The sequence below is a fragment of the Phalacrocorax aristotelis genome, chromosome 14 (assembly GCF_949628215.1).
Source record: "Phalacrocorax aristotelis chromosome 14, bGulAri2.1, whole genome shotgun sequence".
Classification (NCBI taxonomy): Eukaryota; Metazoa; Chordata; class Aves; order Suliformes; family Phalacrocoracidae; genus Phalacrocorax; species Phalacrocorax aristotelis.
This window is the reverse complement of record NC_134289.1, coordinates 14,127,569-14,151,063: the sequence shown is the minus strand read 5'-3', so window position 1 is coordinate 14,151,063 and position 23,495 is coordinate 14,127,569. Positions and strand designations below refer to the sequence as shown.

Genomic DNA, 23,495 nt, shown 5'->3' with positions numbered 1-23,495 from the left:
TAATTTGAACTCCAGCTGAAGAGGGTTAGGGGGAGGCGATATTCTGCTTTAACATGCAATCCTCTGGAGAAAGAGTTCAGATCTGTCTTAGGTTACATAACAGAAATGAGGTTAGCAGATTTGGCCTAATCCCTTGTGGATAGGCCCACCGCAGAGCGTGGAATAACATGGGTAACTGTCCGCCTGCCTGCTCGCTGATGGCTTCGCTACTGCAGCAGCAGAACGCTGTTCAGCCAGGACCCGAGATCACGCGCTGAAGCTTGCGCGGCTTCTGTTTTAAGGCTGGTTACAACAACTCTCCACCTCGGAATTGTCAAGAGCGCTCATTTGCAAAGAGCAGCCTGGTCTCTTAAAACGAACAAAAAAGGGCCTAATCCTTGACCACGTTGAAAATGCTGCTTTTGCTTTGTTCTGACATTGCAACGGAGTTGGAAAATTAGGCTGATCAGGCTAATGGAGCACTTTATTTGCAGAGCTCTTCTTGGGACAGCACTGAATAACCTAAGCCAGCCCTAACTCTTAAACTTGTTTTTTTTAAGCCAAGTGGCCAGTCCACCCTTTACGTCCCAGCAGGCAACAGGCAGTCAACTGGAGCAGCTCTAAACGTGCTTTATTGTTTGTTGTGGATTAGCCCAATCCCTGGCTGAAAGCAAGTACATCAACGTGCGTTAGAGGCACCTTTCTAATTTCAAGAATCACGTCAGCACAGGTCGGAGAAAACTAAGGCACTCCTAGTCTTTCGGGAGTTAAATTTCATTACGAACTGAAAAATATACTAGATAAACTGACTGCTGCAACAGCTTTCGGCCCAAAACCCAGCGGGTGACTAACGCGGCCGATGGAGGACGTAAGGAGTGTCTCCCGCAGCTGAGAACGTGACGGCTCTATGCGGGCAGGCGTCGCGGTTGGGATGCGGCCGCGGCACCAGATAACGCTGGCTGTCACCGCCAGTGCTGTCTGGTCTCTAACGACCGCAAAGTGGCTCAGGTGGTCTCAGCTGCGCATCCCCTCCGGACGGGCATCGCCCCCAGCCCCGCGGGCACCCCTGAGCGGTGTGTGGCAATGCTCTCTGAGTAGAGAGAGGGGATCAGAGGGCACGATGGCAGCTGCGAGATCACCAAACTTATTCCCTGCGAGACCTTGATTTTCCAAGCCGTGCACCTGGTCCAGTGACTTAGTTTCTGCAGGATGTTGGAGCTGGCGGTGTGGAAAGTATTCTGCAGCAAAACTACGAAAAGCTTGAAAAACTGGATGTGTTATTACCAATTTGTTTTCTGCCTGATGACATCAATGGAAGTTACGCTTAAATACAGTGGACAGGCTGTGCCTTGGTAATGCTTTTCTGCACAGAGATATGTTTAATTTTATAAGTCCTGTATGGTCTGTAAGATGGTTTGAAGCGGTGAAACAACAAACCTGCTGCCTGACTTCGCCTGTGTGCAAGACAAGTTTTGACGCCTTACCAAGCCAACGCCTTAAAACCCAAGGTATTAATAGCAAATTTATTATTAAGGTATGATTACAAGGACATCTGTGCGATTATTGGGGAAATGACTATATAGCTACAGTGCCGTTATCAGTTACTGAAAAGGCTGGTTTTATCGGTGCTTGTTTTAATGCCGGACATCAGATGCTGTGCAGGGGTGGAACGATGTATGGCTGCATCGGACTAAGCAGCGCCCGCTCTTGTAATCTGCGCGCTGCGGGTCAAAATCGTTGGGGTCGGCGTGGCCCTGGGCGGAGGGCAGCGATGAGGGGCTGCCGTTGGAGCAGCGGAGGGTGGTGGCATCTTGGCCCGACGGGCTGGAGGCGCTCAGTGCGGCGATCCTGAGGGGGAAAAGGCTCCCCTGATGGCTACCAGGTGTGACACCTGGATGCGGGGGCCGGCCAGCCCCGCACCTGCTCCCCAGGGCCCACCTCCCGGGGAGGGCTTGGAGGCGGGAGCGGGGTGGTGGCGGCGGCACTGCGCCTTTAAGGGGCGCGGGGCGGGGCGGGCTGGCGACAGCATTGTTCGCTGACGTCAGCGGCAGCCTGCGCGGCGGCGGCGGCCGCTGCTCTCAAACTTGCCTTTGTTACTCGGCGCTCCCCGCGGCTGACGCCGCGGCCGGGCGCAAAACGCGGAGCCGGAGCGGAGCCGGCGGGAGGGAGGCGCCGGACACCCCCCCCCCCCCCGCACACCGCCCCCCCGCCCCCCCCGGGCGAGCGGCGGGGGGGGCCGGCACGAAGAGTTATTTATTTTTATTTTTAAATTTTTATTTTGGTTTCTGGGGAAGCCACGGAGGTGTAAATGAGGGGGCGCTGCCCCGGGTTGGGGGGGGGGGTTCAGCCGCCGCTGGCCGAACGGCCCCGTGCAAATCAGTCGCTAAATCAGCAGTTTGGGCCGGGGGGGGGGGGGGGGTTCGGGAGCGCCCCTGGGGGGGGCCGGCGGGAACGCGCCGCTCCAGCTCCACGCGGGAATTTTCCCTTTTTTTAAATTTTTTTTTTTTTTTAAAAAAAAGGAAGAATTTCCCCCCCCCTCCCCGAGTCACCCGCCACCCCTTTAAAGTCCAGATCTTTCTCCTCCTCCAACAACAACAAGACGAATGTGACCAGCGAAGAGCTGCACAGCGCTGTTTAAATTGCTTATCTTAATTGCATAATCTAACAAGCCCCGTTGGAGCAGGGATGAATATATTAGGCTTATTAACAACTCATCATAAAATATTGATTGTCCTGGAAGTGTTTTATCAAGGGGAAGAGAAGCCGAGGGAGATGTTTTTTAGCAGATTGGTGCTCGTCAGACAAGGACGGTTTCTTGTTATTTTCTCCCTGGAAATCGGGCTGGATTTCCTGAGGAGGAGGAGGAGGAAGGGGGGGGGGGGGAACACGCCCTACGAAGGCTGCTTCGCCCCGCTGGCGGGCGGGGACCCCCGGGGGGACACCCCGGAGAGGCGGGAGCTCCCCCGGCTCTGCAATAGCGGCCCCCCGGGGTGGCAATAAATTGGGGGGGGGGGGGGGGAGGCTGGAGCGAGATCCCCGGAGCAGCGGGACGCCTCGGCGCCCCCCGTGATCCCCCCACCCTCCCCCGGGGCTCCTCCCGGCCCCCTGAAATAATGCTCCGGGCGGGGGCACCGCGGGGTCCGGGGGCTGCGGAGTCCGGGGTGGTCTTCACCTATTTAATAATCGAAAAAATAAAGGAGGATGGATGTTCTCCTGCTTTCAGTCTCCCGAGTGGAAGGGTTTGCGTGCGCCTGGTGTTCGGGAAGACTTAAACCGAGAATCCCCGCCTTAAAATTATCCTGTAAGACAATATTTGTGTTTTAAGTCGTATAGAAGATTTTTTTTTTTTTTTAACTTTGTGCGATTTGGGGGAAGGGGGTGGAAATGGAGGGGGGAGGTGAGGAAAAAGGGAGAGGGCGCAGGAAAGCACATCCCTGCAGGAGGCAGCTCCCTTTCAGATAGGAATCTGGGACAGATTTTGCCAGCAGCCACAAAGCATGGCCCTTTGGTAATAGAATAGCCAATGTAATTTGACACTTCAACTTGCTGTGCTCTCTGCTAGTTGATTCACTTACTCACCCACTAACATTGAGCTCCTTTTCACTGTCTGTGGGCAAGGGGGGGGAAAGGGAGGGGGGAGAAAGAAAGGAAAAAGAAAGCCGGGGGGGGGTGAAGGAAAAAGGGGGGGAATAAACAAAATTATATATTTCAAAAATACCCGAGTAGAGCTGCAAATCAGTTGGGGAGAGAGGATTTTTTTTTTTTTTTTTGCCTGCCTTCTTCCTTATTATTTTGCTGCTGCAAGGCTGCTTTTGCAAGCTGGAGGTAAGTTTCGCGTGGATTTGCGCTGCCCGCCCGCACCTTCCCGCACCCGGCCGGGCTGGGGTCGCGCCTCGGCGGAGCACAAACAATGGAGCCACCGCGCTGGGGACGGAGGTGGCGGGGGGGGGGGACATATGACACACGGGACACGGACACCCCCGAGGGAAACGTATTTCTTGGGCGAGGGGAGAAAATGTGCGGAGACTTCGCGCTGTCCCCGGCGGGGAGCGGCGGAGCCGGGCCCGGCGGCGGGAGGGCGGCTCGGCTCTGCCCCGGGAATGCCCTTCCCGGGGGGGCGGGGGGGGGCGGCCCGGGTCTAACTTGGAGACGGGAGGTGGGCGGGAGGGTGTCGGAACCGCCGCAAAAAAAAAAAAAAAAAACCAAAAAAACACCAACAAAAAACCCCAAACCCGAGAAACCGAGAAGCCCCCCCAAAGGGTGCTGCGGGGTGGGGGGGCGGCTGGAGCCCCGCGGCTTGGCGGGGTGCGTGGCCGGCCACGCGTGGTGGGTTTGCGGGGAGGGGGGGCAGCTTGCGCTTGGGCTTTTTTTTTTTTGTTAGATTTTTTTTTTTTTTTTCGGGAAGCTTGGCTGGGTGTTAAATTCCTTGTGTCTGGGTTGCGAGAGGCAGTTGGGACCGGGGCCTCTCTCGGTGGGCTGGAGGAAGGAGCAGCCCCCCCCCCTCCTCTCCCTCCCTCCTCCTCCCCCCGGTGCATCTGTCCAGGAAGCCGGCGGGCGGAGGGGAGGGGGCGCGGGGGCAGAGGGCCGGGGTGGGGGGGCCCGGCCCGGCCCCCCTGCCTTTGTGCGAGGGGAGCGGGGGAAGCGCTCCCGGGGGCGGCTGGCGGGGAGAGGGGGAATGGCAGTCAGTTAGAAGACACTTCAGGAATGTAAACATAAAAATAGGAGCCATCCAGCCACGCTTTTTATCGCCCCCCCTCCGCCCCTTCCCTCCTTGTGCCGCTCGGGATAGCGCTCGGTGGCGGGGAAGGAGCGAGGCAGCCGAAGGCAGAGGGAGGAACTTGTTACTATAATGGGGAATTTTAGACTGTAAACTTTGTTTGTTTGTTTGTTTTGCACGTGTAAAGTTTAATTTCGGTGCTACCTCGTAGGCTGGGATTAGGGCGCGGGGCTGGGGAGGGGGCTCGGGTGTTCTCCTCCCAGCGTAACCCCCGTTAGACTGTGGTTATCGAAGGTGAGAGTGGCCCTGTGTGACACACGCACACACACACACCCCCCCCGGACGGCTTTGGTCTGGGGCTGTCGGGGTCCTGCTAAACAGTTTGGGGAGCCGTGCGACCCGTTCCGAATCGCAGCCGTATCGGTGGTTTATTAAGGCTGGATCTAACTTAAGGAACAGCTCTGCGTTGCCGTCCGATTGTGCGTGGCGTATATATTTTTGTGCTTCAGTTAATAATCTGCAAACGGCTTAATGGCTCTGTAGTGCCAGAGGAATTGGTTTTCTCCATTTACTTCAGCAGGCCTGAGCGAAGCTGGTGTTCTGACTGCTTTTTTTTTTTTCAATGCATTGACAGGAGAGAAGAGGATTTAACTTGGCAGCCTGAACAAATGCTCTATCAAAGGTTTCCTAAGAGACAGTAGGAGAGCGGGGGAGATGAATGACCTGGGGTAGTTTTAGGGTGCTACCTATGCAAGCTTTATTTTAAATATGAAATGGCCATTTAGGGCTCTGAATAAAACTGCGCGCATCAGAAAGGCGACAGGCTTATAAAATTTAAAAGGGCAAAAGCTCATTAATGCTGTGGCGAAGCTTTGGCTCCCAGCTCTGGTTGAGTAGTTCCAACCGCCTCCAAGTGCCAAAGCTTTTAAGGAATCTTTAGCGAGGGCTTCTCTCTAGCTGCAGCGTGGACCTTGGCCTTGCACAGGGGAAGGTTAATGGTGCAGCCTCTCCTCCCCGGGCAGGGGGAGCGAAGGTGAGGGCAGCAGGGCACCGGAGGTAACTGGGAGGTGAAGCAAAACCGGAGGGCTGGAGAAAGCGCCCTGCGCTGGGACGTAGGGCCAAAAACCTCTTGCTGGTGGGAAGCTGCGTGGGTCGTGATGCTGGGGCACGGTGGTGGAGCTCTTAACTCGAAAGCATTACCGGCACCAGCAGAAAAGTTTCACAGAGGAGTATAGCAGCAGAACTAAACACCGCCGACGGTCTTTGGGAGAGTAAGGATCCTTCTAACGACCCTAAGCCGGCCTCGGATTCAAACCTCCGCTTCCTTCTCCCGATTAGGGGAAATGTACTGTGGCATCAATCTTCCCTTGGCGGGGCCTGGTGCAGGTCCGTGAATGCCAGAAGACTCGCTCTGACCTTTTTCTGTTCAAGTTGAGGATGTTGAAACACCAGCCATCAAACAAAAGACACATTGAAAGCAAGATCTGCAATGGAGCACGTGTGACTTTGAGGCTAGTTGAGTGCATTTGGTGACTGTTTTCCTCAGAGTTTGGGGTGGGGGAGAGGAGAAAGAAAAGGCCACTTATTTTTAAAATGACGCTATGGAAAACGTGACTTGAGATCCTCTAAATAACCCACAGTCAAGGACATTTCTTCTTTTTATCTTTACTTTTTAAATGTCTTGTTAAAATGTTTTGATTTTTCTACTTTTTAACCTATGTGTCTAAAAATGCCAAATTACAAGACGACTCTTTTTCCTGGTGGGCGTGAGGAGGACCAGGAGTTTTGCAGAATCTCCCCTATGAAAAAAAAAGCTTTTCTTTAAAAAAAAAAAAAAAAAAGTCTTTAGGATTATGTTTTAAAACAATGAAAATTTCTTGGGATTTAACTGACAGATTGTGATTTTTATCTACTTGAGATAACACTACCTCAAAAGGTGGCTGATTGAAAGATTATTCTGTAAATTGTAATTTAAATTTACTTTGGGCTTTCAGAATGTAAAAAGAACGCCCTCGGGACCAGTCGATATAGGTATCTAACCTGCCAGTAACACTCCTGTCAACATGGACAGATGCTGTTATTGTTTACATTGTTTACGGTCCACAGTACCTTAAATAAACGTTGATCATGATTAGAAACAATAATTGAGTCTGTGGCAAAGGATCAATGAAAACTTTGTTTCAGGAAAGAAGTGAGTTGCTGTGTTTATATACAGAGAGTGTTTTGTGCTGTCGGAGATGAAATAAAACTGCGATCTTAATGCGGCATACAATTCTGTTTTTAGAATATTTTAAGAAACCCACAAAAGATAATAAATCGGTTTCTGCATCATCTGAAAGATTTGTCCTGATCAGCAGCGGTTACGAGGGGTGGAAAGGAGAAGAGGCTTTGTAGCATGCTTCCATTCATAACTTGTCTTGGGAGTTGCTTGCCCTTTACCCCAAATCTCTTCCACTTTTATAGGCTCCAAAGGTTTTGTGTCGACAAAAAAAAAAAAAGTCCCTGACGGATGGCAGTTGCATCACCGATACTATAGTTGGAGACAATGTTGGCTAGTTTTTAGCAACTCAGTGTTTGTACTAGCAGCCTGGAAAGCCTGGTTTCTCTTCTGAAAAGGAAGAAAAATAGATCCCAGAAAGGAAGCGAAGTTGAAATTCCTTTTGCCTTCCGCAGTGGTGTTGATAGGCTTCAGGACAACGGGGATCCAGCCTTTTTTTTTCTTTTCTCCAGTTGCACGGAAGTTAATGTAATGATGAGCAATGGATATAGTGGCTGGCCAGGAGCTGGTGGTGCCTGCTGTGCTGCTGTGACAAAGTGGGTGATCAAATGCTGGGGAGGGAGCCAGCTGGGATTGTTATGGCTTTACCTGGGAATGCCTGTTTCTCATAAATAAAGCAGGACTGCAGTTAATGCCTGTGGTAACAAATGTGACCACTATGCAATTGGCTGATTTGTTCACTCCTAGTTAGACCAATTTTTGTGAAATCCTAGCCTGTATTACGGCAAAGCGGCGAGAATATTGCTGAAGGGTTTAAAGTTGGGTTATGCTTGTTCTTGTCAACTGGCTGTTGTGGGATGAGGAACGCAAGCCCTCTTTAGCCATTTAGGTGTCTCTTAGGGGACAGCGCGGTGAACAGCGTGCGTTGATACGGCCCACCACAGATGGGCACCGGTATACCTCTGGCTCGGACATCGTGTGTTTTCCTTTCACTGAATTTAGGTGTATGTCAGCGTTCCTGCTGCTGCTAAGTTGAGGCTGTTGGTGATATTAGAAATAGTTTCTGCTTTAAAATGGTATGTTTTGGCTTAAAAATGAAAGATTTGTAAACTGGAATGTTGCTTTGTCATGTTGATCCCCCCTTCTTTTCCTAAAAGCAAAAACTTCTTACACAGCAATTTTCAATGTCTTTATTTCTAATAGGTTTCACATGACCATTAGCATTCAGCTTGGTTAATGTTAGAGTATTTTAAAGGTGATACAGGCTGCAGGAGAAATGTCCAGGCAATGGGTTGTAATGGATCTCCACAGCTCGACTGTTGGAGGCAGTAGTGTATTATAAGAGTAGGAGATGGTCTTACACTTGTTATGTGTTATTTTTGGTTCTAATATTATAAGATACGCTGAAGTTTACATGGCCTGCAAAGGTGAGGTTTGCCGGCTTCAGCACAGTGCCTCTACCCTTCTCTTTATGGAGCAGGGCAAATTTGTATGGGTGTTGCATACCTGGTAGAAAAAAGAACGTTGCTCTTAGGCAGACAAGATCACTTTCTGTGTAATTTCTCCTGTAAGTGTCAACAGAAATTAAGTTACTTCACAGGGGATGATTTGTTCTTAAAAGAACCTGCCCACATACGTGATCATTTGATCTGGGCCACCTGTAGTTTCCTTCAGCTGCTCAAGCTTTTTAGACCTGCAGCAGAGGATAGAAGCAGTAGTTTGTACTCCTGTGTTGACTCCTGGAAAGGGCAAATGCAGCTCCTTTCAGAGGGGAAGGGGTGATGGTTGATGTTTTTTTTTTAAATAAGGTTTAGGATCTAATGAAATACCTAAGCTCAAAAAGAAACTTCTGTCTTTTCCACAGATAATTCAATAAATCGAGCTGGTTTGTATTTTGTCTAGTGTACTACTATTGAGATAGTCACACACAAGCTATCGGGTTAACATCCCATTAAGATAAACGTGGGAAGCATATCTCTTGGTTGGTAATACAGCGTTTGTTTGGACTCTGCAGAGCGGCTTTGAATCAGTTCCCAAAGCAAAGCAAGGTTACTGGCTCAACGTGGGGGGGGGGGAGGGAGGAAAAGAAATGGCTCAAAAGGTCTTAATATGCATGATGCTGCAGACCTGTGGAAACTGCCTAAAACTGTGGAATTGGATTGCCTCTACTGCTTATTTTCTTTATAAGGAGTTTATCTGGGGGTTTTGTTTGCTTGTTTTAAGTTCTGTTTTTCTTGACTTTATACGTCAGTGAATGGTGGTGAGCCAATTTATAAAACGTATGTCCTCATGCCAAAACATCCTTCTTCAGTCCTGTGAAACCTGTCCAGGTGATCCTCTGGCTGCCTGACCCTTAGGCAGTGGTGGTGTCCTCTCCCTGTAGAGCCATATTCCAGTTTCCTGGTAGTTGATATGGGCTGTGAGCACAGAGGGACTGTGGTGGCTCTAAGTCTTTTTTTGCCAGAGAAAAGCAGCGCCGGTGTGAGCCTGACTTGGAAAGGGGAACAACTCTAGCCTATAGGTGATATGTATGTGTTGTCAAAGCTAGCATGAGAAGGAAAGCCACAGGCTTTGTGCAGTTGATAGTGTCATGCAAAACCAGTATGGGAACTGCTTGTTGTCTTTATCTGGTCGTCTTCAAATCTTGTTCTCAGCTCTTTGTCTGGTGACTGGTAAACTTTCCTGGTGATTTATTTTAGTAGTCAATTCCGTCAGGATAGCATTAACTAGGGAACGCTACCTGGTTGAACTAATGCACAAGTGTGGATAAACTCTGCCCCATTCATACTGCAGCTTTTTGTACCTGAGAAACATAATTTGCTGTCTTTGCTGATTAGGTAAAAACATATATGTTTGAGGAGTAAGACAAAAATTTGATGATAAGTTTGTGTTGTCTTTTGGATTTTTTAATTTTAATTCCTTTGAGACTGCAGGGCTGCAATGACTGACCAGCTGGCAAAGCGAATGGTATCCATCTCGGAGATTTCTAGGTAGTCTCATAACTAATAAGAAGGGTTTATTTATTGGGGCTGTAGCGACATAGATATATGACAGAATAGTAGGGGCTTCAATTGGCCATTTAGTAGCAAAAACAGTTCCCTTGATGAATATCTGCTTGTTTCTTGGCTGTATTCCTGATTCCCTCTGAGAACAGCAGAGCCTTTTAGGCTGCCCTGAAATACACATCTCCTGTATCTCCCTCAGTAAAATATGTAGTGCAGGTTTCTCTTCCTCTCTTGTTCTTGAACACCCATTCCAAAAACAGATGAACTGATTGAACACAGGCTTACTCTGTAAGTAGGGGTGTTGTGGGATGGGGGAGCAGAGCAGGGCAGTGCTGAGGCTGACGTATTGTGGGGCACCTGGTGTGTGACAGCGTGGTGGGCTGACGCTGGCTGGATGCCGGGTACCCACCAAAGCTGCTCCATCCTTCCCCTCCTCAGCTGGACAGGGGAGGGAAGATATAACAAGAGGCTTGTGGGTCAAGGTAGGGACATGGAGAGATCACTCACCAGTTACTGTCATGGGCAAAACAGACTCAACTTGGGGAAATAAGCTTAATTTATTTCCCGTCAAATCAGAGTAAGGTAATGAGAAATAAAAACTAAATCTTAAAACACCTTCCCACACCCCTCCCTTCTTTCCAGGCTCAGCTTTACTCCCAATTTCTCTCTCCTCCTGCCAGTGGTGCAGGGGGACGGGGAATGGGGGTTGGGGTCAGTCTATCACACGCTGTCTCTGCCGCTCCTTCCTCCTCATGGGGAGGAATCCTCACATTCCTCCCCTGCTCCAGTGTGGGGTCCTTCCCACGGGACACAGTCTTCCATGCACTGCTCCACCTGGGTCCCCCGTGGGATCACAAGTCCTGCCAGCAAACTTGCTCCAGCGTGGGCTTTTCTCCCCATGGGGCCACAGGCCCTGCCAGGAGCCTGCTCCTGCGTGGGCGTCCCACGGGGTCAGTCTCCTCTGGGGGCACCCATCTGCTCTGGCATAGGGTCCTCCACAGGCTGCTGGTGTATCTCTGCTCCACTGCTAACCTCCCTGGGCGGCAGGGCACAGCCTGCCTCACCATGGTCTTCGTCATGGGCTGCAGGGGAATCTCTGCTCTGGTGTCTGGAGCACCTCCTCCCCCTCCTTCCTCACTGACCTGGGTATCTGCAGGGCTGTTCCTCTCACACATTCTCGCTCCCCTTTCTGGGTGCAGTTGCACAGTTGTTTTTTCTTTTTACATCTCCCCTTATTACATATGTTATCCTAGAGGTGCTGCCACCATCACTGATGGCCTTGGCCGGTGGTGGGTCCATCTTACAGCCATTGCCAGCCAGCTCTATCGGACCTGGGGGAAGCTTCTTGCAGCTTCTTTCAGAAGCCACCCCTGTAGCCCCCTGCTACCAAACCCTTGCCATGCAAACCCAGTACAGAGGGTTTGAAATTGGACTTCCCTGGAAGTTGGCTGATTTCACACTGACACTGAGAAGGGGGGGTGTGTCCCTAGTCCAACCATGATTTCTAGTTCGCCAAAGGTAGAAAACATCTTAAGATTGTAAGGTGTTTTTACAACTTCTCTTCAGTGTATCGCAAGGCCCAGACCCTTCCTCTGTGCTGTTTTTGGGCATGATTGTTGTCTGACTCTCACCAGGTACATGGTGTGAGGGTACATACAGAGTGTGAGGTACATAGAGGTGTGAGGGTGTGACGGGGGGAACCCACGGCAGAAGAGTGGAGTGGCAGTGAGGAAAGGCTTGTGTCTTCAGTTGCAGGAGCCTCACCCCTCCAACTACTTGCACTTTCTCGAGGAAGCAAGAGAAATTCGCCAACTCGCCGTCCTGCTGCCCCCATGTCTGAGTGGTACTTGTGTTCATGCAGCCAGACGGTGGGATGCCCCCTCAGGTGGTTTGAAACCAAGAAATACCTTGTCTATCATTGCTTTAATGTAAGCCTTAGTCTTCCATAGCATTGCATGTATCTCTTGAGATTGTGGCTGTTGTAAATGACAAAAAAGCCTTATAAACAGGAAGATTTTCTTGGAGAATGCTTTTACTTAAAATACATTGCAAAAATACAAGTTCCTGCAGCTGGAGTAGTTTGACAACAAGCACTGTCACTTTTTTTGTTTTGAAATGAAACGCATTCATATGTCAATGGAAGACCCGTTTGGTTATCGCCGCCCCCCCGCCCAAAGGCAGGAGAAGAGCTTTAAAAAGTGGTTTTAGAGACTCTGTTGACATTGCATTCTCAGAAGAGCGGCTTGTTCATCTACCTATCTATCTATGAAAGAGAAGGGTTTATTATCCCACAGGTTTGCAGGGGGGAAGAATAATGATGTGGCTGTCTGGCAGTCTAACCAATCTCTTGGTGTCCTTTTTGTAAATTCTGTGTGTGTTTATTGCGCTTATAACCCTTTTCCCAGCAGTGGGATCACAGAAGTTAACTTGTTTACGGCTGGTGTACAGCTTATGTTGGCCTCCCTTACAGCAACCCAATGCTTCCCCCAAGGCTTTTCAAAGAAAGCTTTTCTTCCCTCCACCACTTAGCACAGGTTGATGCACTTTACATTTGACTAAATGATTTTTATTTTTAAAGACTGGAATGCTTGTTCTAAAAAGACTCCAGGCCAGTGAACTGTCATCCAGAAATGCTCTTGTGATCCTGACTGTCTGCGTGCTAGATTCGCTGTCCTTCGGGTGCTTTACAAAACCATGAAGTCCTACCTTGCCACTGGGATACAGGTACTCTGTTTCACAGAAAATCAAGACACTCAGTTGCAGTAGATACATAAGTGCAAATGGGGTAGCAGTTCTGTGACTGAAGATGTGAATTCAACGTATGTTGTGTTAGTAAGGCTGTTTTTCTACAAACTAGTGTTCAACTTCATCCCATTCACAAGCCCCTTCTTCCTTGCTTCTGAGAGATCTACTGTGATACGTCTTACCTGGTGAGATTTAAAGCAGCTCTCCATCCTTTAAGAAATTTGCTTCAGGAACTATACTTCAGTCTTTTCCTGTCCTCCTCTCAAGGATGAGATTTCTCTCAAATTTACATCGCTTTTAAAAAGTACTGGGTTGCAGTCAAGCTGGATTTTGATACCATTAGACATGGCAGCCTGCTAGCTTTCCAACTGAATGCATAGCTTTGGCTTTTGGCACTGTAAAACTGACATCTCGCACATTAAAATCGTAACGGTATTATGTAAGGAGAAGTTATTCTGGGTCACTAGCGGGGCCTTCTAAGACTTGGTTAAATCAGCCTTGAGAGTTAAAACGTTTGGGCTCGTGTCCTCTTCCCATAGCATTTTGGCGGTGTAAGGGTGCAGGTGGCGTGTCCTTTCCCAGTCGCCTGCCCTTGACTTAGCTCAGGCTGCTGCTCTGGCTCTGAACCTGCTTCTGCCACAGCAGTTCATGCTGCTGTGGAGACCCTGGGGCTCAGCCTTGCTCAGCACCAGCTTTCATCCTCCCTGCTGCTTTGGGGTGGGACTGGAAGGAGGGCTGGGGGGGCTGCGTGGGCCGGTCGCTGGGGGCTCTGGGCTCCTGCTGCAGCGGGCAGGAGGTGCGTGGGAAGGTGGATACCCAGATAACCGGAGTCCCGACTCTGCAGCAGGCGCCCGCTTGTTTATGTGTAACTCAGGAGTTGCTGTTTCAGTTGGCCTAGTTATTTTTTACTGAAGGGCAAGTAAAACTCTTGACGGCAGTTGTTGGTGACCACCAAGAGACAGAGAGCAGAGTAAATCAGGGGAACCCTTTGAAATGTTTGTTAATAACAAATACTTTAATCCTGGTGTTTAACAAAGACACAGTGTACACATGAAAGAGGCCGTACTCAGACTTTTCTGAGCAGTATACCGTCAAGACCGAACCTTGCATACCGAGTGATCCTCGGGTATGAATTACAAATAAAGGGGAGGCCATTCAGACCGTGTTTATACTTCAGAAGGAATCAGCAACAGGACGCAAGATAAACATTTTTAAACTTTTGCATGGAATTGCCACATCCTCCTCAGTCCGCGTGGCAGGGAGCACGGAGGCGATGGGTGCCGCTGCTGGTGGCACTAACTGGAGCCGTACGGGTTGAGACAGCAGAAGGGTCCCCCCCGAGGCATAGACCAGATGGTGCTCGGTGCTGCACGGCCTTGGGCAAAGTGGCCGTCCTTTCTGCAAAGGCTTTGCAAGGGATGGTGCTGTGGATGATTGGCAGTTCAGACTCATTTTGACTAAAATGGGTTCTGAAAATATTTGTGATCGCTTTTTTCTACTGTTGTTCATGGCAGGTTGTTGTTTGTGAAGTAGACAGTTGCTTGGGAGGTGTGGGGTCTGCAGGGGAGAAGGGGAGGAGGAGGCTGCTGGAGAGTTCAGAGCCTGGGTTTGAGGAATTGCTTGGGGGGAAGCGGATGGGCACCCTAAATTCAGGACCATGCTTCTCTTATCCTTAAGCAAAATATCAAGGTCGTTTTGTTTCTAAATACAAAAACCGTGAAATTTAGGATTCATCTGTTGAAGTTTCTTTTGTTAATTGATATGTTGAGCATCCATTTTGAAGAGTTTGGCACGTTTCCTCTTAGCTAACGCAGAGCAGAACTGCTCCCGCTGAGCTGCGGTTAGTACGCTGGGCTTAGTGCGCTGTTTCGTAGCCTTGGATGTCTGGCTTCAGCGCTAAGCTTGGCTGCGGTGGGTCTTCGCAAGCCCGATGTGATGCTGGACTCTACACCTAATGCAGCTCTCGGGTCTATTTGCCCTGTAGCTGGGAGCACTTACCATCTGCAGGTAAACATATTAACGAGCTGAAATGAGGAGTAGAGTGGTGGATAGTCAGGGCGCTACTGTGCGGCACCCTGGCTCTGCCATGGTGACTAAGGCGGCGTGATAGTTTCCTTATTGGCCACCATCTGTCTGCTCCTCGCTGGCGCCTCTTGGCTGGCGCTCAGCCTTTGGGAGCGGGGACCAGCGCTGCCCCTGCGCAGGGGGGCTCGGGCGGGGAAGGAGGAGAGGATGATGGTTAGTAGGTTTCAGGTCACGGTTGCATGGTAGTTGTGTTGTTAAATTTGCCTAATGACTTCAAAAAATAAAAATTCTGAGACAGTGTTTTCACTGTATCCTGAAAGTTTTTCATCCTAAATGCATGTATGAATTAGTCATTCAATGCGTGAACTTTTTGCCAAGCCTTTTGTGAAATAAAGTCTTGTACCGGTGCCTATTTTAAAAAAAAAAAAAAAAAATTACTGTGTTTCAAAATTTCAACAGAACCTCTGATATTTCTGCCAGCTTTGTGGTGTCGCGTGATTTTAAATTTGGATTTAAAACTTTGCGTTTGGTTACCCAAAAAGAAACAACGTGTCAGTGTATGGTCTTAGTCCTTTGTCTGAAATCGCAGCTATTGCCCTCAATGCCTCTTTCTCAATAAAGAGAAATTTAAATCAGAAATACTTGTAGTGTTGCCAGCATCTTGTCCTGGTAATATCCTGGCGTATTAAATCATAAAATGAAGGAATATAGTGCATATCTCCTGCCGTATGAAAAATATATTTTTAAGTATATCTTTGCTCTATTCCCGCTCGTCAGCGTTAATGAATTTTATGCTTTATTTTGCTGTAGAAACTGGTAGCCAACTTTACTTGATAAACTGTTTATAGAACCAAAAGTCTAGGAAGTCAAGCTCCCCTTTTTGCTGTTACACCCGACTTAAGGATAATTTGCAGGAAATGAAAGATGAATGCACGTATGCTAACCTCTCTTAAAGATTGCCTGGCTTCCATGTTTAATAAGGATAAAACCCCAAAAAGAAACACTGAGGAGGCAGGAATTCTTTGGCAGTTGATCTATTTGTGTTTTCAACGTAGAGTATTTTTAGCCGGAGATACAAAAATACGTACTTTTGTATCCAAAGAGACTGTTGTTTCCATTTATTTTAAAACCCTGGATGGGAAACAAGATGTTAGACCTATTATAATGCAACCCAGTAATTAACATATGCTGGCTTGCCTCTGCCAAGGCTTTCCTATGAGTAATGCAAGTTGCACAAGTAGAGGAGTCAGGTTGCTTGTCAGCGAAGAACCATACGTATACGCATGAGCGAGCAGATCCTAAAGACATCATTGGAGGATAGGATGTGAATCTGTGTTGGAATCTAAGAGCAATTATCGCTTAAATGTCCTCTCAGCTGTGTTAGGTTTGGGAAAAAAAGACTCTCTTTGGGTTCCCCCCCCCCCCCGTTGCCAGTAAAATATTCTCTTGTCCAGTATTAAGAAACATGGGAAAATGACTGGGGAAATGTCAAGTTTTTGGTTGTATGGGGTTTTTGTGTGTGGTGGTTGTGGGTTTTTTGTTTTGTTTGGGTTTTTTTTGTTGTTTTTTCTTTTTTTATTCTCCAATTGCTGAGTGACTGGAGTGAGGAATCTCAGGGGTGCTTTTAACAGTAAGGATCCTCCGTCTCTGACTCTGAGACATCTGAGCATTGCAGTCACATCAGGTGAGTGCCAGGCAGTTGGATCCAGCTTCTCTGTTTGGATGGACCTTTCACAGCAGAGGAGTGGAGTGACTTGGTTAGACTGAAAATGCTTTCTCTATCATCGAAGCTGACATATGTGAAGCACATAATGTATGTATTCTCTATAGATATGTTACTTCCACCCAAATATATAAACATTCTGCAGTTATATATAGGAAAGGGGTTGGGTGTAGAGTAAAAGCTGAAACAAAAAATAATTTTAAAAAAAAGTATTAAAACATAGGTGAGTTCAGCTTTTGCATGGTGCTTCCCCCCCAGCCACCGATGAAAAATATATGACCAACTCAGACTGATATTCCTAATAAATATTGCGGGAAGATAAGTGGTATATCCTGGATTTAAATGACTGAAATGCATCCTCAGAATAGTTTGAAGGTCATATATTCTTGAACTCCAAAATGTGCTCCAATTAGTGTTCTATTTAAAAGCAGGTTTTGGTTTTTTAACCTGAGAGCAGGCTGTTGCACACCAGCTGATGGTTTAATGCGGGCTCACAGTTGGTGACGGCTCACTTCTGCGTACTTGTCTCAGTGTGACCCCATCATCTTGGTTGAAGGGGCTGGAACACGGAGAGGTAATAAGATTAATCGATATCTGTGCACACTCCAAGTATTAGCGACTTCTGAGCACCAGAGGTTCTTTGGTACTTTATCATGATGAAGTGCATCATCATTTTTTCCTCTTGTGGAGTTGTGTGTTTAATTTGTAGTGTATATTTTGACACTATCTGTTCAGCTATAAATAGAGCTTGGCGATGAGAGTGATGGCCTTCAGGCTACCTTTTGACTGTAAACTTGCAATTGTTAGTTTTGCCTTGAGTGCCATTTCCAAGCTGTACAGCGTGGATGGCGTTGAAGAAAAGAACTTATAATACAGAAAGTGAGTTTCAGTGCTGAGAGTACCAATTAGACTAATTTAAGATTGCCAGCCTTAAAACATTTGGCCACCACAAGCCAGGCCTACAGAATAGTTTTAAATAATAATAAGCTGGCATTCTTTTGCAAAATCTGCCTTTTGGGGCTTGTTTAGGGTTCCCGTTTTCAAGTTTCATCCTGAATCACAAGCACTAGAAACTCATTAAATAAACAGAGATGCTGTTACAACCAGTTGACTTGAGGAGTTGGAGCTTTAGAGTACACGTGACAGTAGTATTAGGCTTAGCTCCAGGACTCCTTTTTTACTTTCTGTTGCACTTTCATGCTGTGTTCGGTGGTGGTAGGTCCGATTCGCACCCAGAGGCTGTTTGCCAGCCTCTCTCACAGCAGGGTGGTGCGATTGGTAGTTGTGTTTAGTAACCCCGCTTGCCTGTTTTTCAAATCATTGGGTGTCTTGTGGCTCCTCAGACAGTTGCGTAAGGACTGCATTGGGTCAGAACTTCTTGATTTGCAAATTCTTAATGTTTAGAAAACACACCAAGATCTTTCAGAAGTGGAATTGTTGGATGTAAATCTGCTTTCCCCTCCACTGCTGTTGTTCGAAAATAGGCAGATTCAGCAGGTTTTCAGGAGATGCTGGAAAACCTGGCTAGTCTAAGGGGAAAATAGCTGGCTGGGAGAAATACGTGGTGAGAAAGGTGTAGCTGGATTTACCGCCTTATCGGCATTTTGGCTGTAGAAAGTAAAACCGCTGAAGTTGTGTTAATGTACTTATTGTGCGTTCAAATACCTGTCGGAAGGCTTTGTGATCTATGGGTACTATTTTTATCTTCATTTACAAGTCAGCAGGTGTTCTCAGGCCTGTTGGACGTACATCCTTTTGAGGCATTTATGAGTAAACGCTTCTGGCTGTCATAATTTTGGTTGGTCAAGTCCACATTAATTGCTGCACTCTGTGCAGTTGTTCTAACATTTAAATACTGCCTGCGAGTAGGTTTGATTAAAATTACATCTCAAGGTACACACTAAATACCTTTGATACCTCACCTACAAACAACTGTAGAATTGTTGGTGAGAATGACAGCTGCAGGCAATAAATGAGGACAGTAATAGAAGTCTCTGTGCTGGAGAGAGCATCATAAATCATGAGCCGAGAGCAGCGTGTGTGCTAACAAATCGGTGAGCAGCTGCAAACAGCATTTTCCAGGTAAGAATTATTGCGCTCGCTCCTGATATCTGCTCAGAAACCACCTCTTCCTTGTACGTGGGCAACTTTGCCCCTGCACGGGTAGTCACGGCGGTCTAAGCCGTTGAGCTCTAATATTTTGACTAGGAACGGTGTGTGTTTTGCGTGGTGTAATCTACATGTTGTACGCTGGACCTTGGTTTTCATCCAAGGTGTGCTCGAGTGGGAGTTTCCTCTTTCTGGGAGGAAAATCCCCATGCTTTTTGCAGTTGATGAGTTACTTTATGTAGTTTCCTGACAGACTTTGGAGACGTGTTCTTGACAGGCGAAGAGAAAGGGGATGTGTTTGTCAGGTTTTAAACTAGCTTGCTTTGTTAGCCCTTGCTGGGGGGAGCTGGGAGGAAGTGCATATGCATCTTCAAAAAGTAAATTTAAAAAAGAAAAAAAAAAAGCTGGAACGATGCTGTTGAAGTAAAGGAGATAACAATCTAGTCACCCAGAAAACAGTTTTACTCTTCTACTGTGAGAGAATAAAAAGTATTTTAATGAAATAATGATAGGAAACAGATGGCAAAGGGCTAGCAACTGAAATGTTTTTGAACACTAAAAAGAAGTGTCAAGCACATGTCCCATACTGTAATTATAGCTAAAAGCGTAATGTGACAGGATGTGTTTTAAAATGTTGAAGTCCTTTAATATAAAAATTCAACCTTAATCTCTTGCCTTTTTGTTAATTGACTTTAATCTTGATAAATTAAAGGCTTAGAAGTTTTGATGACCAGAAGTTGCAGCCGCTTTCCTTATGCCAGTGAGTTTGAGAACAATGCCACGCTCCAGAAAGGTATCGGAGCTGGCAGACATTCATAGCTTTAATATAGGGCCTTGGAGGACTACCTGTTTGCATTCGTACGCTTTCAGTTTGTCTGTGATGGGAGAAAAGTTGCTAACGCACGTGAGCCGCTTGTGATTGCAGTGGGCAGGGCAGCTCCGGCGTGGGGAGGTGTGAGGCTCCACCTCGCTCTCTGCCTTGGTTGAGCACACGGGTTCAAAATGCAGTGGTCTTAGGCACCAGGAGCCGTAACAAGCACTGCCGCTTCTGCTGCTGCTGCAGATGTGATGGCAGTGAAGTGTGCCTGGCAGTGGGGTCCCGTCCCCCCTGTAAAAGCTGTACTTGAGTGTCTACAAGTAGTTGAGATGATGCTTTTCATTTTGCTGTATGATGCTTATTGTTAGACTGCAGTTGTCTACTTCAAACTGTTTACTTAAATCATAAAAATAAAACATTCCTAAGAAATGGTCCTTTAAACAGAATCATTTAAATATGGGATAATTATGGGTCCCAATTTACACGCACCCCCTGACTGGGCAGCAGGATCAGGTTGCTGATTGAGAAAAGGCTTTTGGGTTTTTTGGGTTGTTTTTAGTATGCTTTTGTATGGCTGGGTGTTGGGTGTTTTTTCCCTTGTTCATTTTCAGCTGAATTAGCAATGATTGATACCACTATCTGCATGACTGCCCGGTCTCTGCATCAGTGAAAGGCACTGTTGGGAACACCCCAGCCAGGCTGGTGGGAGGGCCAGGACCCTCCCCTTGGGCTCAGCTCAACGGGCTTCAGGCTGTGACACTTCCCTGGGGTCTGCAGCTGCCTTGCAGTTCCCCCAGACAACAGCAAGCGCTTGCACACACCTCGGAATAGTACATCAGCCTGGTTTTCCAGAAATGCCTCTTTTTTTTTTCTCTCCGTAGAATAGTCTTCTGAAGTTGACAAGTGTCTGAGAGAAGTTATTTTTGTGTCTTTACGATATTTATGAAACATACATAATGTGTTCGAACACATGTTCATGTGCATTTTTGTCAGAGTCCTATTGAACCGAATATTTCTTTCCAGCTTCACTTGATATAATACTGAAATTAAATGCTGAAGGGTGCCATTCATCGGCTGGTAGCATGGTGATTTTTAGAAAATAAGCGGGAGGATGTGCAACTGCTTAAGCTTTGCTGCTTGAGCAAAGGGCAGCACAGGGCTGTGACCGTGTTATCCCTGGCGTAGCCACAGTCCTGCCCTTTCTCCCATCCCTTCCACCGACCACAGCTGCAGAGGGGAGGTGTCGGGGTGTGCTGGGTCCCATCTGTGCCACTTGTCCCTTCCTTGGGAAGGTGGTGAGAAATGATGTGTTTTGGAGGTGGCACTGGCCGTGCCACCAGTACAGGGTTGGTGGGCACCGGGAAAGGTAGGGCCCTGGGAAAGGGACCATTGCAGCGCCAGGGTGGGTGGCTTGAGTATGGGGAAGCATCTCTTATGGCCTTTCTCATTCACTTCTCCTGGCCAGGAATAAACAAACCATTAACACTGTGGGAGCTGTACCATGATGCCCAGTATAAACATGATAGTCTGTGAGAAAGATGGACAATCCCTGTTTCCATCCTCAGGCTGTGGTTTTACACAGTCAGGACTACTTAAGCCTCTCGGTTCCCTGTTGCATGTTATTCCCACCCTTACGCTGCGTTAGCACCAGTGTTTGTGCAGGTGCACGATGAATCAGACTGGTGAACTGATGAAGACAAAAACAAAAAACCCTTTTGTGTTTCTGTGTATGTTCTTGCTTCTCACCCCAGCCCCTTGGATCAGTTCCCCAGATGCCTTCCCTGTGTGGCCGCACAAATTGCCCTGCAAGCACCACGCGGGCAGCGGCAGAAGGCCGGGAAGCCAAGCTGCATGGCAGGCGTGGAGCTGGGGGAGAGTGCTTTAACTGGCACTCCCCCCTAGGAAAGTCAGATGGATCCACAACCTCACAATTAGCAGAAAATAATAACGCCAGCTTGTAAATAGATTGGATCAAGTGATTAAAACCACAAGGTTTTTTTATTTGCATAAACTTGTTTTCCTATTAGTACTAGTGTTTTCCTATTAGTACCAGAGCGTCTGTTGCTGGGGGCAGGTACATTCTCACTAAACTAAAATATAAATTGCACGTAACCCTCTCTATGTTGGGCACCACTTGTCTGTTAGTCCAGCCCCTGGACCTGGTCGGGAGTCCTGAAAACCAAAACCAACCAACCAAAGAGAGCTCAGCTCTGCAGGACTGTGTCCCTGCCTGACTCCAGCCGGTTCCTGCCTAAAGCCCTTCATCAAGCGTATGAGCTGCAGAGGCTGGAGGCTCCTGCCCTCCCCAGTGATACGGCCTGGAGAAGCAAAGTGATGCTGGAAGTGCTCAATCCCCAGCTGTGGCGTTGGCTTGCAGTTGAGGGCGCCGGGGAAGCGTGGCAGGGCCGGGTCTACCCGCCACAGAGAGCAGCCCTGTGCCTCACCACGCCTGGCCAGGCTGTGTGGGAGTGTCCTTGTTTTGGTGCTGCCGGGTGCTCTCCTGGGATTGGGATGGGTAGTTTGGGTTCCCTGGAGAACCTGAGCCATTTAAAGCTCCTTTGTACCTCCTGCAAGGTGGGAGGTAGTGTGTGAGCTGGCACTGAAACCTGCTGTGGTATGTCCTGCAGGTTAGTACCTCCAGTTCGGACTAAGTCCCCCTTGCCATGCGGCTCTTGGAAATGTTTGCAGAAGGTGGCTCTGGTTTCCAGAGACTGGAAGCCCTAATGTGGATCTTAGGGAACATGTTGGTGGGTTTGTTTTGTTTTGTTTTGTTTTGTGTTGGCTTTTTTGTTTTGTACAAACTGCTTTTCAACTGAAATGGATTATTTCCTTTTTTGTCAAACCAGGTCATGGGAACTTCACACTGTACAATCTGGCAGGAGGTAGCCCTAAGCTTGAAGCCCATCCTCCCCTACAGTTGGCGTGGCCAGAGGATACCTCTAGCACACCCATCCGTGGCGGAAAAAGCCACAATGTATTGTCATGAAACGCACAGTAAGACCAAAAGCTAAAACCTGGAAGGGGAAGCCAGGCTCCTGTTTGCAGCGCTGAAGTATTCCTGCTAGCATCTGCTCTTCCCACCCTTCCCGCAGGGAGCCAGCGGCTGGTGGGCGACCTCCTCTCGGTGCCCGTGCGGTCCAGCGCAGGCGGCTCCTTTCCGGGAGCTGCGGCCTCCGCCAAGGCCAGCTGGCAACAGCCCCTGGCTCCGTGCCTCTCCCGCTCCCTGCTCAATTTTTGCAGCTTTAGAGCCTCGTTTGGGGGCTGAAGTGCCGCAGAAGGAGCTCTGCTGAAATGGTGCCTTTTGCACGATGGGAGCCCTGGCTGGTGGCTGGATCTCCTGGGCACCGTGATAACACAAATAACCCTTATTATCAAGCTGTGTTGTATAAACGCCAGTTGTGATTTTAAAGTATTTTTCTTTACGTTCCCTAAGGACCGTGGTGTGGTGTGTTTGCTTTTTGTTTTTAGTGGTGTTCTGTCGCTCCAAGTCTGGGGGCTCGAGTGAACGGATCAGCCATAAGTGGCCATAGTGCCTTGGGGGGCTGAGGGTAACTTGTTCTGGCTTGTGGGTGTAGATGAGTCACATCTGTGGGGTGCCTTATGGTCCGAGGGAATTAAATGTCCTCCCTGATTATTTGGCACATGTTAGTTATTAAAGGGTGTTCTCTGTCTTTACGCCTTACACAAATGAGGTGTCACGGAGCTGTTGAACAGAAATGCATAAAATGGTAATCTTAAGCTTTTGGAGAAAATGTCCCCAGATAAAAGCAAGTGAGAACCTTAAACTGGCCATCTTTGCATGCATTTAACTGTGGACAGTCTAAGCAATCTCAGGTTAAGTATTCTGAAACACTACTGATACCTGAAGTTAACAAGTACCTGCACATACAGGTGACCTGGGCCTAGGCTTTGTCCCCATGTTGGGAACAGATTTTGAGTAGATTGCTGTTTGGGGTACAACATGGCATAGAGATTTTGATGAAGAAAATTGTATTCAAATTGGATTACAGCTGATAGCTTTGTATGCAGATGTTCTGTACTGCCATCCCTTATTGTAAAACAGCTTTTAATAGCTCCAATTAGCTTTTTGGTTTCTTTTCAAAATTGAAAATTATTCTGAGACTTCAGGAAAAAATAAAATTACTTATGGTTAAAAA

The 23,495-nt window shown here is 48.0% G+C and overlaps 1 protein-coding gene across 6 annotated transcripts in view; it reads left to right on the top strand.

Moving 5' to 3' along the window:
* Positions 1-3,556: 3,556 nt before the first annotated feature.
* The window catches only part of ZMIZ1 (zinc finger MIZ-type containing 1), a 358,035-nt gene continuing 338,096 nt past the window's right edge, over positions 3,557-23,495 (top strand). For all 6 annotated transcript variants that reach the window (XM_075109305.1, XM_075109304.1, XM_075109303.1 and 3 more), the window contains exon 1: positions 3,557-3,804. The gene's annotated coding sequence lies outside the window, so the exon portion shown is untranslated. The remainder of the gene's footprint in view (positions 3,805-23,495) is intronic.